Here is a 5,358-nt window from a genome sequence, read left to right as displayed (position 1 = left end):
TTTTGACTCTAAGGTTGCATGAATTACATTTGCAGATACAATCCAATGTTTTCCGGTAGTCCACTTGAACAAGGCTTATGACGTGGGAGCAGTAAACCACAAACGTTAGTAGAACAGATGAAGGACAGATACTTCGGTAATTCAGACATGTACTTTGATTGTAAGTCTGCATCTGTATGAAGAAGGAAAAAAATATCATTTGTACATTTTATAATAAATTGGTGTGAGCAGAATTATTTTTCTACACCCGAGACAGGCAATAATCTCATTAAAAAATCTGATTTAATTTTACAACAATGGATGATTGCTGTGACTCTGGCGCTCACCGTTATTGTAAATAGCAGACAGCTGGTCTTAGACAGAAAATACACCAACAACTGCTGACATGTACACTTGCAGACATGCTTGTCGTGCATAACAGTTCTTTCTGTTCTTTGCAACAAGTTCACACAGCCTTTAAAGACCAAGCGGTTCAAAGTCACACCAGGAAAGAGGGTACAGTCTTTTTTGATTTTGTCCTGTGTGAAAATCCTGTCTGAGGCAACACTTATGTCAGGAGATCTGTACAGGTGAGAAAAGAACAGACAAATCAATTCATGATCACATCATGTAACAAATTATTGCATAATTAATAAGCCTTAACTACAGCCATACATTGCATTATTAACCCATCTGCTCATCATTTGTCATTTAAAAAGCCAAATAAATTGTAAAAAAAAAACGGTGCAACACAGAAAGCATAATGACCCAAGTGTAATATTGTCACTTTGTATTTAATTACAGTAAAATTACCCTAAATTATAATTGACTCATAAAAACTTCTCTAGAGAAATTGTCTAATTGTCCTTTGAAGGATCTCTCAACATGGTGATTAGGCCAGTTTTAAGTTAGGCTGGTTCCCGCTGAGGAAATCATTAAACCACAAGCTAATTGCTGATAAATATGTGGGAACCACACTGGCATATCCAGGTACTTAACAAAACAAAGAGCAACAAAAGGCCCCCATTATTCAGATGGGTTGCCCACTGAGGAAATCGTTACATTACAGGCTAATTGCCAATGAATCTGTGGCAAATCCAAAAGCAAGTTAATAAGCAAGATACATAATGGAGTAATGGAAAAAACAGAAAACACTGCAATTTAGCAACAATTTACTCACCTGTCACATGTCAGTGTCAGTTTCGTTTTGTCATGAAAAACAGAGTTTTTATATGATGCATTTGAGCTGCAGCCCTTTGTCACTTCATCATGTCCATACTGACTGAGCCATGTGCCAGATGACACCATGCAAGTGAACAGTGTTAAGAAGACAAATGTGACTGTTGTCATCTCAGAGCCTCGCCTTTGGCACAGCCCGGAATCTTGCAAGGATGCATTTTATAGCTTCCCGTTGGCTACTCAGGTGTAGGAGGCAACTTAATTGTCCATTCTCAGAGCTACATGCAAATACCTTTTTAATTTGCGTACGACCTGAAGGAAGTCAGGCATGCAGAATGAATCTGACAAGAATACACATGGGCCCTGTTTCCTAATAACAATCATTCTCGTAGGTTTTGATTGCTTACTGAGACCAACTTGGTTAAGGCCGTTACATTTTTACAGCTGATTCTGTAAGCATGCCGCACTAGATAGTGAAAATATGTGTATGACTGTTAAGTCTGCATTAACACTAAATATATAATCATGTTTTCAACTGTCATGCAAGCCATGCATATTATCTTTAAATACATTAATTAGCATGCAAGCAGTCACAATTTATAAGACTTTATAATTTAGAAGGTGCTTTTTCTTAAGATTCATTTGTTCACTGTGTTACCATAACTTTGAAGCTAGCAAGCTCTTTGGACAGGCAATGGCTGATGTCTTATTAACAGTTTCTGGTCATTCTGAGTGCTGCCGAGTGGTATAATATAAAATTCTCCATAGGTTCTGCTACGTATCTAATTTCAAAGGCCACATAAGTAAAAACTGATAATCGATGAATAACTATGTGGATGACGATCTAATGCATGTTGCATGTCTTTTTAACATGGGTTTTTACAGATGACATTATAATAAGTTACACCAGGAAAAGCACAGGTGTAAATAATAATACAAATTGTTAATGTTTACTTATTATGTCACAAGCTTTTTTCTATGCAGGTGTAGAGGCAAACGCAGACACATGCTACACTGATGTTTGCGTAGCGTTTATGTATTCACCCATGTCAAAGAGCCATACAGCCCATGCAACAATACATTGTGTGCTTCACGTTGGGGGAAGACTCTAGACAGACCTGGGGTCTCATTTATAAACGTGGCGCACGCACAAAACAGAGCTGAAAATGTGGGTGAAACTTGACGGGTGAATGTCTGGTCCTCCAGGCACACTATGACCCATGGGTACGCACATTTTGCAGGCAATGGGAACTGGCGACGCAGACGGTGAGGTGGTGAACCATGCCACCTTTTTGACTTCATATCATCCATGTTGTCATAAATCCAGTAGTGTTATTCGCGTTTGAACTGACTGATAATTGTTCCATAAACACTTTTAATGGCAGAACGAAATGTAAATAACTACATATCTGTCTTTAATACTGTGCATAGCCGTTTAGCTCACAATCATTAACACTCTATGATATTCTCCTTATCGGTCTGAACTTTAATATTGTTCGTGACAAAACCTGCATTAAGAAGTTGCCTATGTCATGATTTGGTGTTACAACAGAACAATTGCAAGGGTCAATAACATAACTATTTATAGTTAAAATTGGGCATGTACAGGGTGGGATAAGAGGTTTATTCACATATGCACCCTTGTGGGTAATCTGTGATTTATAAAGGAAACATTGTTTAAAGATGTGCGCATGTAGGAACTCCTAAATCCAACTAACACGCACTCTATGATAAAGGCAGACCTGGAGTGTGTTAGGGGATTGTTTTGGATGACACCCTTCTTCAAAAAGGGCAACCATGGAGTGTGCCAATTACAGGAGTATCACACTTCTCATCCTCCCTAGTAAAGTCTACTCCAAGGGGCTGGAAAGGAGAGTTCGGCCGATAAGGGAACCTCAGGTTGAAGAGGAAAAATGCGGAACAACGGTCCAACTCTTCACTCTTGCAGGGATCCTGGAGGGGGCCTGGGAGTGTGCCTATCTATTCTACATGTGATTTGTGGATCTGGTGAAGGGGTGTGATCGGGTCCCGAATCCAAGGTACAAGCGGCGGAAATGGGTTTCCTCAGGAGGGTCGCTGACGTCTCCCTTAGAAACAGGGTGAGAAGTTCAGTCATCTGTGAGGAGCTCGGAGTAGAGCTGCTGCTCCTTTGTGTTGAAAGGAACCAGTTTTGGTGGTTTGGGGATCTGGTAAGGATTACCCTCTGGGCTTCTTCCTAGGAAGTACTTCCAGACACGTCTGGCTCAGAAGAGGCCTCGGGGAAGACCCAGGACTAGGTGGAGGGACTATATCTAATGCCTAAACATGTCTGTCATGGCCATTCTCAGTACATGTGTACATGTCATGTTGACCGGTACCCATCAATGAAAGTAAACAACCCAACAAATATGGTACCATGATTATGTAATGGGAAAATTACATTTAAGCATTATTTCATATATGCTTCCACATATATTCATCACTATATTCTTCGTTTTTATATTCAATATTCATTTATTTTTTAATATTACATTACTCTTCATATATTCCTGTGTGTTTACCCTGCACTGAAGAAAAAACACAGCTGTTGTTTTTCTCTAATTTTGAAGTTGATAGTTGGAGCCCTAAAGTCTAAACCAAACAGTTGTCAAGGCCCTGTGAAACCGAATCCCAGACTCTGACTCTCACACAGATAATGTCTATTATCAGTGTGAGAGTCCTGAGGGCTAAGGCATGGGGCACTGGACGTGAAAGACGTGAGATTAATTGTTTTTTTATAATTAGGCTCCCTCCTGCACGAGAAGTGGCATATTAGCTGAAGTTTTTAATTCTATTTTTGCTCATACACTTGCACACTGCTACGACTGTACTCTGTGTAACTGTTTTTGCCTTGTACTCTGCAAGGTATAATAAATACACCAAAAACTACCTTGTTTCATTCTGCTCAACTGTCTATTTGTTTCAAAAAAGTCTTATCCAGAATTTGTTTCTTTGGCTGAACAGAAACTTCCTTGACAAGAATTGCTTTTTAGCCAACTACGAAGTTGGAAAGCTGAAATAATTCAACTGATGATTTATTTAGCTAACATGTCATAATGGTCCTTCAAATAATATTTACAGTTATGTTGTTGTTTGCAATGAGGGAAATATCTATTTTGAACAAAAAAAATCCTGAATATACCTTTTAAGTGTCCATTATTGGTGTTGTGCCTGGCGTACAGTGTCTGCACACTATCATCTACTTGTCAACTCGATCCCCTCCCCACACAACTCGTTAAAGCCGGGCTTCCCTCCCTGGTCCCCCTCATCTCCGCTATCATCCACTCCTCCCTCACCACTGGAACTGTCCCTACATCTTTCAAATCTGCTGCCATCACCCCTATTTTGAAAAAACCTGGTGCCGACCCATCCAACTTATACAACTTCCGTCCTACATCCAATCTTCCCTTCCTCTCCAAAATTTTTGAAAAAACAGTCTCAACTCCATTCTCACCCATCCTACAATAACCTGCATGAACAGTTCCCGTCCGGCTTCCGCCCCCTCCATAGCACTAAAACAGCACTCATCAAAATCCCCAACGACCTCCTCATGGCAGCTGATTCTGGACTCCTCAGCATCCTCATCCTCCTCAACCTGAGTTCAGCATTTGACACCATCTGTCACACCACTCTCCTCAATAGGCTATCTTCCATCACCCGCACTCCGTTAGACTGGTTCACATCTTACCTCTCTGGCCACACCCAGTTCATTCAACTCAAGTCTTGTAAATCCATTCCCTCCTCAGTTACTTCAGGTGTGCCCCAGGGCTCTGTCCTGGGGCCCCTACTCTTAATTATTTACCTGCTTCCCCTCGACAATGTCTTCCGCAAATTTAACATTCACTTCCACTGTTACGCCAATGACACTCAGCTCTACCTCTCCACCAAACCCTTGTCCACTCTCCCGCCCACCTCCCTTACAGATTGCATCTCTGAAATGAAAACCTGGCTCACCTAAAACTTCCTCAAATTAAACAGTAATGCAACCGAGGTTCTCCTCATTGGCACCAAAACCACTCTTTCCAAAACAGACAGTTTTTTTCTCACAATTGACAACTGCTCCGTCTCACCCTCCCCAAAGTTAAGAGTCTGGGTGTCATCCTTGACAGCACATTATCCTTTCAACCCCACATCAATAACATTACCCAATCTGCCTACTTCCACCTACGTAACATCAATCGC

This window comes from Etheostoma spectabile, chromosome 3 (assembly GCF_008692095.1).
Source record: "Etheostoma spectabile isolate EspeVRDwgs_2016 chromosome 3, UIUC_Espe_1.0, whole genome shotgun sequence".
Classification (NCBI taxonomy): Eukaryota; Metazoa; Chordata; class Actinopteri; order Perciformes; family Percidae; genus Etheostoma; species Etheostoma spectabile.
This window is presented reverse-complemented; position numbering follows the sequence as displayed.